A 13,717-nucleotide genomic window follows, 5' to 3' on the forward strand; every position below is an offset into this window, starting at 1 on the left:
TCGCAAAATGAGAAGTGAAACTAAATGAAGAAGAAGATTTATCCGTATTTATCTGTAAGTATTTTCAAAAAATTCTTTTCCTAGTGATTTACAAAGCTAAATTTCAAACCTTTTTTCCAGTGAAACACATTGTTATGCAACGATAAACTTATACTTTGGGAACACGTCGCAAAATGAGAAGCTAAAGTAAATGAAGAAGAAGATTTATCCGGAAAAGGGTATGTAGTGTTTTCACAAATTTTCATTAATTTAACAAATGAATCTGGGCTGGATTTTTACATCTTTTTCCATATTAGTAAAAGTATTTCTGATTTTTTTGGTGACATATTTCGAGTTGTTACCTTTGTGAAAACTCAAACGCTCCTAACACTGTCTCTCATGTCAAATTTTTAAGGCTCCCTGCCGCCCCTTCCTCTCGATTTCGTTGTCAGCTTTAAGCTCTACCGAAAACTCTACTGTGGATTTGAAACTAGATTAATGCGCATATTTTTGGTAGATTTTCACCATTTTACTTTTCTATTTTCCTCCAGTTATACCGTGTTATAAAATTCTGAAAAAGAACCAGTCTGTTGGAGGAAGATGCAGCGAATGCAGAGAGCGGAATAAATATTTTCGGCAAATAAATCAATAAAGCGAATGCATTAAGCATATAAGTGAAAAAATATAATGTAATTATGCTAACAGGTGAAGTGCAAGAAGAAGCAGAAGTGAAGTGTGAGTGAAGTGAAGTGCAGTTTAAATGAAAAGAAGAGAAAGAGTGGCGGTAGAGCAGTAGGAACTAGGAATAGCAAATCTGCCAAATAAGTGAATAATTCCTATAAGAGATAAATATATATCCTTTAAATATAAAGACAATTTTATAATTTTTTTCCAGTGTTATACAGTGTTATACAATCTTAAAAAGAAGTAGCATGAAAATGAAAAATGGGCAGCAAGGCTCTAAGTGTAGTGCAGTGTAAGTGAAGTGAAGTGCAGTGTAAGTGCAGTGTAAGTGAAGTGAAGTGCAAGGAAAAATATCTGTTTGGCTGGAAAGGGGCTAATAGGCGCAACGATAAGCAAGTCTGGAAGACGAGTACAACGAGGAGCCACAAGGAACAAGGCTGGAAGATGAATGCAAATCTCTCAAAAAGAAAGCAAATGCTGTAAGTATTTTCAAACAATTCTTTCTCTAGTGATTTAAAAAGCTCAATTTCAAACCCTTTTTCCAGTGAAACACATTGTTATGCAACGATAAACTTATACTTTGGGAACACTTCGCAAAATGAGAAGTGAAACTAAATGAAGAAGAAGATTTATCCGTATTTATCTGTAAGTATTTTCAAAAAATTCTTTTCCTAGTGATTTACAAAGCTAAATTTCAAACCTTTTTTCCAGTGAAACACATTGTTATGCAACGATAAACTTATACTTTGGGAACACTTCGCAAAATGAGAAGTGAAACTAAATGAAGAAGAAGATTTATCCGTATTTATCTGTAAGTATTTTCAAAAAATTCTTTTCCTAGTGATTTACAAAGCTAAATTTCAAACCTTTTTTCCAGTGAAACACATTGTTATGCAACGATAAAGTTATACTTTGGGAACACGTTGCAAAATGAGAAGCTAAACTAGATAAAGAAGAATATTTATACGTGTTTATCTGTAAGTATTTTCAAACAATTGTTTTTCCAGTGATTTACAAAAGCTCAATTTCAAACCTTTTTTCCCAGTGAAATATATTGTTATGCAAAGATGAATTTATATTTTGGGAACACGTCGCAAAATGAGAAGTGAAACTAAATGAAGAACAAGATTTATCCGTATTTATCTGTAAGTATTTTCAAAAAATTCGTTTCCTAGTGATATAAAAAGCTCAATTTCAAACCTTTTTTCCAGTGAAACACATTATTAAGCAACTATCAACTTAAACCTGGGAAACACTCGCAAAATGAGAAGTGAAACTAAATGAAGAAGAAGATTTATCCGTATTTATCTGTAAGTATTTTCAAAAAATTCTTTTCCTAGTGATTTACAAAGCTAAATTTCAAACCTTTTTTCCAGTGAAACACATTGTTATGCAACGATAAACTTATACTTTGGGAACACGTCGCAAAATGAGAAGCTAAAGTAAATGAAGAAGAAGATTTATCCGGAAAAGGGTATGTAGTGTTTTCACAAATTTTCATTAATTTAACAAATGAATCTGGGCTGGATTTTTACATCTTTTTCCATATTAGTAAAAGTATTTCTGATTTTTTTGGTGACATATTTCGAGTTGTTACCTTTGTGAAAACTCAAACGCTCCTAACACTGTCTCTCATGTCAAATTTTTAAGGCTCCCTGCCGCCCCTTCGTCACGAATTCGTTGTCAGCTTTAAGCTCTGCCGAAAACTCTACTGTGGATTTGAAACTAGATTAATGCGCATATTTTTGCTAGATTTTAACCATTTTACTTTTCTATTTTCCTCCAGTTATACCGTGTTATAAAATTCTGAAAAAGAACCAGTCTGTTGGAGGAAGATGCAGCGAATGCAGAGAGCGGAATAAATATTTTCGGCAAATAAATCAATAAAGCGAATGCATTAAGCATATAAGTGAGAAAATATAATGTAATTATGCTAACAGGTGAAGTGCAAGAAGAAGCAGAAGTGAAGTGTGAGTGAAGTGAAGTGCAGTTTAAATGAAAAGAAGAGAAAGAGTGGCGGTAGAGCAGTAGGAACTAGGAATAGCAAATCTGCCAAATAAGTGAATAATTCCTATAAGAGATAAATATATATCCTTTAAATATAAAGACAATTTTATAATTTTTTTCCAGTGTTATACAGTGTTATACAATCTTAAAAAGAAGTAGCATGAAAATGAAAAATGGGCAGCAAGGCTCTAAGTGTAGTGCAGTGTAAGTGAAGTGTTCACGTCACATTCACGTCACATTCACTTCACTTCACGTTCCTTTTTATAGACAAACCGACCTTTCCCCGATTATCCGCGTTGCTATTCGTTCAGACCTTCTGCTCATGTTGCTCCTCGGTGTTCCTTGTTCCGACCTTCTACTTACGTTTAGAGAGTTTTTCTTTCGTTTACGACATTCATAAAAGTTTGTTAAGAAACTCTAGTGATTTAAAAANCTCCCTGCCGCCCCTTCCTCTCGATTTCGTTGTCAGCTTTAAGCTCTACCGAAAACTCTACTGTGGATTTGAAACTAGATTAATGCGCATATTTTTGGTAGATTTTCACCATTTTACTTTTCTATTTTCCTCCAGTTATACCGTGTTATAAAATTCTGAAAAAGAACCAGTCTGTTGGAGGAAGATGCAGCGAATGCAGAGAGCGGAATAAATATTTTCGGCAAATAAATCAATAAAGCGAATGCATTAAGCATATAAGTGAAAAAATATAATGTAATTATGCTAACAGGTGAAGTGCAAGAAGAAGCAGAAGTGAAGTGTGAGTGAAGTGAAGTGCAGTTTAAATGAAAAGAAGAGAAAGAGTGGCGGTAGAGCAGTAGGAACTAGGAATAGCAAATCTGCCAAATAAGTGAATAATTCCTATAAGAGATAAATATATATCCTTTAAATATAAAGACAATTTTATAATTTTTTTCCAGTGTTATACAGTGTTATACAATCTTAAAAAGAAGTAGCATGAAAATGAAAAATGGGCAGCAAGGCTCTAAGTGTAGTGCAGTGTAAGTGAAGTGAAGTGCAGTGTAAGTGCAGTGTAAGTGAAGTGAAGTGCAAGGAAAAATATCTGTTTGGCTGGAAAGGGGCTAATAGGCGCAACGATAAGCAAGTCTGGAAGACGAGTACAACGAGGAGCCACAAGGAACAAGGCTGGAAGATGAATGCAAATCTCTCAAAAAGAAAGCAAATGCTGTAAGTATTTTCAAACAATTCTTTCTCTAGTGATTTAAAAAGCTCAATTTCAAACCTAAAAAGGTCACTTTGTGTAACAATACGTTGCTATTTGAATATGAAACCCTTGTGAAGCGTTTTACTCTTCACTTTGATTTACTTCTTCTTCTAAATAGGCATAAATAGACATTCATAAAAGTTTGTTAACAAAAAGGTCACTAAATGTTTTGAGTTAAAGTTTGGATAAAAGGTCACTTTGTGTAACAATACGTTGCTAAAAGTTATACTTTGGGAACACGTTGCAAAATGAGAAGCTAAACTAGATAAAGAAGAATATTTATACGTGTTTATCTGTAAGTATTTTCAAACAATTGTTTTTCCAGTGATTTAAAAAAGCTCAATTTCAAACCTTTTTAGGGTCACTTTGTGTAATAATTCGTTGATAGTTGAATTTCGACCCTTTGTGAAGCGTTTTACTCTTCACTTTGATTTACTTCTTCTTCTAAATAGGCATAAATAGACATTCATAAAAGTTTTTTAAGAAAAGGATCACTAAATGTTTCGATTTAAAGTTTGGAAAAAAGGTCACTTTGTGTAACAATACGTTGCTATTTCTTATACTTTGGGAACACTTCGCAAAATGAGAAGTGAAACTAAATGAAGAAGAAGATTTATCCGTATTTATCTGTAAGTATTTTCAAAAAATTCTTTTCCTAGTGATTTACAAAGCTAAATTTCAAACCTTTTTTCCAGTGAAACACATTATTAAGCAACTATCAACTTAAACCTGGGAAACACTTCGCAAAATGAGAAGTGAAACTAAATGAAGAAGAAGATTTATCCGTATTTATCTGTAAGTATTTTCAAACAATTGTTTTTCCAGTGATTTACAAAAGCTCAATTTCAAACCTTTTTTCCCAGTGAAATATATTGTTATGCAAAGATGAATTTATATTTTGGGAACACGTCGCAAAATGAGAAGTGAAACTAAATGAAGAAGAAGATTTATCCGTATTTATCTGTAAGTATTTTCAAAAAATTCGTTTCCTAGTGATATAAAAAGCTCAATTTCAAACCTTTTTTCCAGTGAAACACATTATTAAGCAACTATCAACTTAAACCTGGGAAACACTCGCAAAATGAGAAGTGAAACTAAATGAAGAAGAAGATTTATCCGTATTTATCTGTAAATATTTTCAAAAAATTCTTTCTCTAGTGATTTACAAAGCTAAATTTCAAACCTTTTTTCCAGTGAAACACATTGTTATGCAACGATAAACTTATACTTTGGGAACACGTCGCAAAATGAGAAGCTAAAGTAAATGAAGAAGAAGATTTATCCGGAAAAGGGTATGTAGTGTTTTCACAAATTTTCATTAATTTAACAAATGAATCTGGGCTGGATTTTTACATCTTTTTCCATATTAGTAAAAGTATTTCTGATTTTTTTGGTGACATATTTCGAGTTGTTACCTTTGTGAAAACTCAAACGCTCCTAACACTGTCTCTCATGTCAAATTTTTAAGGCTCCCTGCCGCCCCTTCCTCTCGATTTCGTTGTCAGCTTTAAGCTCTACCGAAAACTCTACTGTGGATTTGAAACTAGATTAATGCGCATATTTTTGGTAGATTTTCACCATTTTACTTTTCTATTTTCCTCCAGTTATACCGTGTTATAAAATTCTGAAAAAGAACCAGTCTGTTGGAGGAAGATGCAGCGAATGCAGAGAGCGGAATAAATATTTTCGGCAAATAAATCAATAAAGCGAATGCATTAAGCATATAAGTGAAAAAATATAATGTAATTATGCTAACAGGTGAAGTGCAAGAAGAAGCAGAAGTGAAGTGTGAGTGAAGTGAAGTGCAGTTTAAATGAAAAGAAGAGAAAGAGTGGCGGTAGAGCAGTAGGAACTAGGAATAGCAAATCTGCCAAATAAGTGAATAATTCCTATAAGAGATAAATATATATCCTTTAAATATAAAGACAATTTTATAATTTTTTTCCAGTGTTATACAGTGTTATACAATCTTAAAAAGAAGTAGCATGAAAATGAAAAATGGGCAGCAAGGCTCTAAGTGTAGTGCAGTGTAAGTGAAGTGAAGTGCAGTGTAAGTGCAGTGTAAGTGAAGTGTAGTGCAAGTGAAGTGAAGTGCAACGAAAAATATCTGTTTGGCTGGAAAGCGGCTAATAGGCGCAACGATAAGCAAGTCTGGAAGACGAGTACAACGAGGAGCCACATAGAACAAGGCTGGAAGATGAATGCAAATCTCTCAAAAAGAAAGCAAATGCTGTAAGTATTTTCAAACAATTCTTTCTCTAGTGATTTAAAAAGCTCAATTTCAAACCTTTTTTCCAGTGAAACACATTGTTATGCAACGATAAACTTATACTTTGGGAACACTTCGCAAAATGAGAAGTGAAACTAAATGAAGAAGAAGATTTATCCGTATTTATCTGTAAGTATTTTCAAAAAATTCTTTTCCTAGTGATTTACAAAGCTAAATTTCAAACCTTTTTTCCAGTGAAACACATTATTAAGCAACTATCAACTTAAACCTGGGAAACACTCGCAAAATGAGAAGTGAAACTAAATGAATAAGAAGATTTATCCGTATTTATCTGTAAGTATTTTCAAAACATTCTTTTCATAGTGATATAAAAAGCTCAATTTCAAACCTTTTTTCCAGTGAAACACATTATTAAGCAACTATCAACTTAAACCTGGGAAAAACTTCGCAAAATGAGAAGTGAAACTAAATGAAGAAGAAGATTTATCCGTATTTATCTGTAAGTATTTTCAAACAATTGTTTTTCCAGTGATTTACAAAAGCTCAATTTCAAACCTTTTTTCCCAGTGAAATATATTGTTATGCAAAGATGAATTTATATTTTGGGATCACGTCGCAAAATGTGAAGCGAAACTAAATGAAGATTTATCCGGCAAAGGTATGTAGTTTTTCACAAACTTTTATTAATTTTTCCACATTAGTAATAGTATTTCTGATTTTTTGGTGACATTTTTCGAGTTCTCTGTAATTTTCTGCCCTTGAGTAAACTCAAACGCTCCTAATACTGTCTCTACCGTCCAATTTTAAAAGCCCACTCCAGCCCCTTCCTCCCGGTTACGTTGACAGCTTTAAGCTCTACCGATTTATGTGGAATTGAAACTAAATTCATGCGCATATTTTTGCTAGATTTTCACCATTTCACTTTTGTATTTTCCTGCACTACCACCAGAAAATCTGGAACAGCAATATCAAAATTTTTTGTATCTTTTTGTGTTGTTTTTTGGCTGCTCGTATTATTTTTGTTTTTATTGCATTCGGGTGGGTTTTCCATCTCCCTCGTTTTTCGTTTTATTTCTCGTTTTTGGCGGCGCACGGCCACTTCCGTTCCAAACTTTTTTCGTTTGTTTTTATTTTACTTCTGGGCCAAGGAGGGGAATATTTATACGTCAGCGCCTGTCTGCTACCACTATTGCTCACCTCCCCCACTTTCTTTCTGTGAAAATATTGCCTTAGTCTCTGGTTTTTTCTTTTAATTTGGAGCAAAATGTCAAAAAAGCAACACAAAAAATTAAGTAAACAAACTATAAAAGCAGATTATAAAGATCCATAAACAAAGTCTCTCGGAGACGGAAACTCAGACGACATGCAAATGAAAACTGGGGGGGAAAACTAGCTTGCATCGTTGATAACTTCATTAACAAATTTAGGTAAGGTGGAGGAGGAGGATAGAGCGAGTCGAGCAAAGAGTGTGCAAGAGGCAGGGGGTGAGCGAATCTAATTTGTAAATTATTCGTATATTGTCAAGCGTTATTCATGAATATTCAAGTATATTCATGCTGGCGTCTCATCAATTTACTGTTTAAAATGTTTTTTAAGAGCAGTGATAAGGGAAGAGATGAAAAGAGGTGGGAAGGAAGCAGCAGTCTTATTGCTTAGAGCCCACCCATCAATCGCCAGAGAAAACCCTACAATATTTATGGGTAGGAAATGTCTCTAATTTACAAACGTGTCGCGCTCTCTCCGTCTCTCTCATCTGTTTCTTTGACAGATAATTTGTCAGATAATGGCTCATCTATCAGTTTTCTCGACAAGATTGATGGCTAGATAATACGATTGATAAATCTCCATTATTTCGAAAGCATCCTTTTTCCTTTTTCGAGTTAATTTTGAGAGAAAAGCGATTCGATGGAGGACTCTCGACAATGATTTGATTTTTGGCCATGTCACTTGCCATGTCATTCCCTCACACTCACAGAGAGATGCTCACCATTTATCATGAGTCCCAAACTAAGGTAGAACATAAGTGACTCCAAATGACAGGACAAAAAGAGGAGGCAAGAGAAATTGTGGCATGGCAATAAAATTGTCTGCTGATTGGCATCATCATTATTCGATGGATAGAATGGGATGAATATAGATGGTACATACTCACATTCACAGATACAATTATACGGAGATGAGGAGACACGCGACAGCGACATCCCTCTCACTCGTTCGAGGTGTGATCGTTAAATGCTGAGAATATGCATCCATTATGATCCACCAATTTAATGATTTTGGATCAAATTTAAGGTTTAATGTGATTGGCTTGTGTTGTATTGGGTATTATATTTCATTGGAAAGGGATGACATTGACGTTCAAATCAACCTTCAAACTATTTTATGACAATTTAAGTAAGAGGGAATACATTAATGTACTAGCTTGCCCTCATAGTATGTGATATTTTATGTTTAATTTTATGTATTAATTCTCGGTGTCATTTTGACGCTTGAACTCTGTTTTCTGTTTCCAAATTACCTCTTCTATACGATTCCACATATCATAGAAGAATTTGACTTATTTTGTGGCAAACGGAGTTTGGATGGATCCTTAATCTTTTATTTTTACACTGAAGAATGAGATTCTTTTTTTTTCTGCTATATTTTTGTACTGTATTTAACATGTGTCTTGCTTTTCCTTCGATCTTCAATCGCTTTACTTCTTTTTTGCCTCGCAATTATATTTAAAATTGATTTAAATACCCCGCTGTGTGTATCCAATTAATTTTCCTGTTCCCGATTTGGAATGTCGTGTCATGTTATCATCTTAAATTACCAAAGGAAAAAATATCAATAGCCAGCCCGCTATCGATCAAGGGGATTATTATTGTTTTCCCACAAAATACAAGAAAAGGAAACTCGGGATTTTCCATGCCCTTTTTCGCCCTCTACGACTCTTGAAACGCAATGAAAATAGTAAAAATGGAGAAAAATAACAGAAAATAATAATAGTATACAGTAGAAACAAAACAAAACAAAAAAACATCAAAGGAAAGGGCCCCCACACGAGAGAATGAGGGAAAGCGGAAAATCGCTTATGCAGGAAGCACTTTTCTTTAGAGCTCCTTTCCAGAGATTTTTCACATGCAGCAGAGCGCGGAAAGTGGAAGCTCTTATCCACTAACCCACTCTCACTGCCAGGGCTCTGCCCCATCCACCACCCGACCTTCCTTCTGTGTGTGTGGCAGACATCCTCCTCCCTCTACATTCTTCCTGCTGTTCGCCCTCACCATTTCCATTGCCTGCTGTGTGGGAACGTGATTTCAGCATAATTCTGAGCATAAATGGAGCATGCCACACAAACACACCGCAGAGAAAGGACCAAAGATATGAGAGAAAGGACACTGCTCACAAATCCACAGTCAGGGCCACAGACAACTACAAGGACCAGCTGCAGAGAGAGCGACACACAGAGACAGAGACTGCACTTTTACCAGTTTATTGTGGCAGAGGCTAGTCCCTGCTTCTCTCCTGCCTACAGATGGATAGGTGGCGTGCCACAGACTGGGTCAAGTACATTATAAGTGAATGCCAAAAAAAATTCTTTCAAAATATCCACAAAAACATAATATGAGAGAGAATTCCACTCGCTTAGAAAATGTAGGGTACGGGCCAGACGTATATGTAGAAATGGGTGTAAAGCTTAGATTTTGATGAAATGGAAACAAGGGAAATACATACGTGGATAAGATGAATAATGCAGATTGATAGATTGATAGATTTCATAGAGAGATTTATTCTAAAGATTACTCAAACACACACAGGAAACCCAGATTCACTCTGTGTGTTCACAGAGAGTACTTTTCATTCTACCCTCGCACTCGCTTTGTGGCGGTCACAGAGAAAATAAAAACTAAAACGAAATCGAAATCGAAATCGAGGCGAAATTCATTGATTCATTGAGTGCCAATTTACAAAACTAAAAGGCAGCCGCCACTGCCCCCATCATACACCACACACGCCACACTCCACAAATGGGAAAAATAGCGAGCAAAACTTGGAATCAGCATCGGAAAATGCATCGCTGAATGAGAGAGACGGCAGGATGAGTGGACCTGGAAGCCTTTTTACAGCTGGCAGGGCGGCGGCATGGAAACTCGAGCGGTTTAATATTTTGAGCCCATTGATTCGTGCCTTCTGCGGCCTTTGCTGCCGCCTATACACATATGTGGATGGTTTGCATTAAAAAAAAAGTTGTATGTTTTATTTTCCTGGATTTTCCGCACACACATTTTCCTTCATTCCGAAACGCTGCTGCCACTGCCGCTTCTACTCTGCCCCCGTAGCGGCTGCGTTGCGGGTGAGTAGTTATTCAAGTATTTTCCATATTTTTCCTGCAGCTTTCATGTTTGTGTGCTTAGCCCATGCCCCCCGCGTGTCGTGTCTCTGCTGCCAATATATTCGGGGAAAATCAAAGATTAAAATGAGAAACGGGCCATCCTAGGATGTTTTCCGAATGATAGGAAAAAGGACTCTTACATATGTACGAGTATTTGCCCTAATGCTTAGCCTTTGCCTGCCTTCCTCTCAGCTGGGTATTTTTAGGCATTGGTTTTGATTTCATCAACAGATGTTGCTCCACGGAACAGGGATACGGATACGGATAGGAATACGAATGCTCCCTCCACTTCAATCCTGGCTCCACCATTTTTCCACAAATTATTGTGCAAATATTTGACTTTCAAACAAACACGAAAAAAAACACCAAAAAAAAAAGGGGGAATGGATGATCGCGTGGGAGGGGGAGAAAGAGACAAACAGACGAAAAATCCCTAGAAATACATTTATTGAATTAATGGATTATTTCTGCGTCAAAACATCTGCGACCGACCAGCAGACCTCTTCACGATTTGTTTTTATTCACCCTGCCACACGCCACTCCTGCTCACACCATCTATTTACTTTTTTTTCCCGGGATTATAATTTATTCAAAGCACTTTTTGACCTTTTTTTGTATTGATATCTCTTCGTACCTTCCCCCGCCTCTACATACAGAGGGGCGGCCTTTCAATTGAAAACTGGAAAATTCCATTTAATTAGATTGGTAATAGAAAATTAACAATTTAATCTGTGTGGAAAATTGAATAATATTTTAATTTTGTGGGGTTTGTCAAAATTGTGGAATTTAGTAATTTTTTTCAGAGATTTTTCATTTCAACTGTTTTATTAATGATTCATTGATTAGATTTCAATAAAATTTGGCATTCATTTGGGAATTTAAACAGTTTTGAATATTAATTAGATAAGAAACAATATATAATATTATTATTTCTGCAGGGGTTAATGTCCTGCTGCTTACAATATGTTGTATATAATGCACAACATATCGTTATTTTTAGCATAATTGAAATCCAAAGATAAACCTCTAAGCCCTCATATCCACATCTACTAAATGCCGCAGCAATCTCTCTGTTGGCCAAAAGCCTCGCCGTCAAACGGTTTGCATGTTCAAATTACATTGAAATGGAGCCAAAGGCAGAGGCAGAGTCAGCATGGTACTGGCAGAGTGCTGTTAGTGGCAGGAAAAAGGGCCACAAAAAACACAAAGCACAAAAACCATTTCACAATTTTCCATGCCAATTGGCCAACAGAGAGAGAGAGAAAGGAGGGAGTGTGCGGAGTCATTTGTAGGCTTGTTTTTAGAAGGTGTTTTTTTTTTTTTCTTTCTTTTGTTCATGCCATAAGCCATCCACACACATGAATTCCAGTTGTGGCCAGTCGATGGGAGACAAGCAACCCATGTGCCACCACCAACCCTGCGACTCGTGCATACACACATATGTACACAAGCACATACATAGAGACATGTGGCATTGCCACAATTTGGCCAAAAACGTTGGAACATTAAAATGCACTTGTTAACAAGTAATTTGTTCGTGGAATGGCAGATATTTGCTTATCGCAGCCATGAAATCACGGGTTTCCCGTTTATCCGTTGAATATTTGATTAGATATAGGACCTCGTTAAGGATTCGACCTTTTTTTTAATGGTAGTAGTGTGGGTAAGGGAAAGGCTGAATAGTTTGTGTGTGTGTGTGTGTGTGTGCTTGGGTGGGACATGTGTGGCCCTCTCTTTAGAAAGAGTCTCGTTAATGATACGCTTCCCTTGCACAAGTGCATTCTCTCTTACAATTACGATTATAATCATTCGAAATGGTGTTATAAATAAGTCAAATCTTATGGATTGGCATTCACCCATGAATGTACTTTAGAGGGTGGCTTACAAAGAGGATTACCCTTGAAAGGCGAGCATCTGAAAGCACTTAGCAAGTAAAAGATTTCTTACTCCTTGCCAATGAGAGCCCAATGCGTCTCCTTCCACTACTGGCAATAAGGGGAACATGCTCGATTCTCCCACTGAGAAAAGAATTTAATCTTTATTACAGAGTCAAGTGGGTGAGCGCGGGGGAGCGGGAGAGAGGCACAAGTACTTGAAAATAATGTTATATACGATTCTGGAATACTGACTCTGACTCTGACTCTGCCGTTGGGACGGGGACAAATCCCCCCACAGCAGGCGGACAAAATCAATTTCAATCAAACAAATGCAGCCTCGCGTTGCTCTCCGTCGTGGCGTCGCGGCGTCGCTTCGGTGGATGAGGATGTGAGAGGCAGAGTCCCAGACCAAATCCACTCAAGTGAACCAATAAAAACATGAACAAAAATTATTACGGAAAAACTGTTCTTATATAAGTATAGGATACTGGAAGAAGGGGAGGTATGGCAGGGTAGAGGGTTGTATGTTGTCGCTCTTCCAAAACAGAGAAATGAATTGAATGTAACAAAATAATTGAGAATAATCGAATTTAAATCACATTTTCGGGCTGCGCGACACTCTCTGATGACAATGACAATAATGATGATTGGATGTTAAGAGAAAGAGATAGAGAGAGTGGGAGAGTGTCCGCACAAGAAACAAGTGACGAGGGGTCAGGGGTGATAGGGCGGTGGCTGTGACGGAGGGGAGTTCCCTCAACTGTGACATTCATTACCACATGCTGCAATTTTATGCGCAAGCCCGCGAGACCAAAAAAACTAATATTTCTATGGGAGTTTGAGAGGGGATAAAGTGTGAGAATTGAACAGGAAACAATCTTTTTTTGACTCCTTTTTGGATAGTTAAAATATGCAAACACAATTCACTCAAATTCTTAAACGCTTCTTCCTTGAAAGCTGCAAGTTGTAAGAATATTCAGGCATATTTTGCTAGATTTATAGAAATATTTTAACTAGTTCTAGTCACTCATCTAAAGTTTCAATTTAATATTCAAAAATTTACGTTTATTTCCCTGAAGCAGAATACAATTTTTCAAGGCTTCCAATCCAGAAGTCACAATGAAATTTTCATCTTTTTATGTCTGACATTTTCCAGCATTCAATTACAACCCGAGTCAAAAAATGGAAACAGCATTTCACTGTTTTCCATTTCCCTTTGCAATTAACCCTGAAATCAAGTGAGTGAATGACTGAATGATTGGGGGACTGAGTGAATGTGTATGTGTTTATTTCGGGTGCAACCCAGATGCCAGATGTTTGGCCCTGGAGAGGTTACGCCTTCGTT

The 13,717-nt window shown here is 36.3% G+C and overlaps 1 protein-coding gene and 2 long non-coding RNA genes across 9 annotated transcripts in view; 2 read left to right on the plus strand and 1 right to left on the minus strand.

Moving 5' to 3' along the window:
- LOC117584305 overlaps positions 1-2,880 on the plus strand; it is a 3,560-nt gene extending 680 nt beyond the window's left edge. Inside the window, exons 1-9 of one of the 4 annotated variants that reach the window (XR_004573840.1) lie at positions 1-54; positions 121-218; positions 531-1,142; positions 1,209-1,308; positions 1,375-1,474; positions 1,709-1,808; positions 1,875-1,973; positions 2,040-2,137; positions 2,450-2,880. This is a non-coding gene — a long non-coding RNA (uncharacterized LOC117584305). Of the gene's footprint in view, positions 55-120; positions 219-530; positions 1,143-1,208; positions 1,309-1,374; positions 1,475-1,540; positions 1,635-1,708; positions 1,809-1,874; positions 1,974-2,039; positions 2,138-2,449 lie in introns of those variants that run through there. The other 3 variants (XR_004573837.1, XR_004573838.1, XR_004573841.1) reach the window with 3 other exon arrangements.
- Positions 1-13,717, minus strand: part of LOC117584278 — a 51,929-nt gene that overhangs the window by 24,158 nt on the left and 14,054 nt on the right. The gene's annotated exons all lie outside the window — the stretch shown is intronic.
- Positions 3,244-6,770, plus strand: LOC117584321. Of its 4 annotated transcripts, none has more exons than XR_004573843.1 (10): positions 4,125-4,182; positions 4,583-4,682; positions 4,751-4,850; positions 4,917-5,015; positions 5,082-5,179; positions 5,492-6,119; positions 6,186-6,285; positions 6,352-6,450; positions 6,517-6,616; positions 6,685-6,770. It is a non-coding gene; the product is annotated as an uncharacterized LOC117584321 (long non-coding RNA). The 4 variants fall into 4 exon arrangements; XR_004573842.1 differs by lacking the exon at positions 4,125-4,182 and adding an exon at positions 4,450-4,516; XR_004573844.1 differs by lacking the exons at positions 4,125-4,182; positions 4,917-5,015 and adding an exon at positions 4,450-4,516.

This window comes from Drosophila guanche, unplaced genomic scaffold (genome assembly GCF_900245975.1).
Source record: "Drosophila guanche unplaced genomic scaffold, DGUA_6, whole genome shotgun sequence".
Lineage (NCBI taxonomy): Eukaryota > Metazoa > Arthropoda > Insecta > Diptera > Drosophilidae > Drosophila > Drosophila guanche.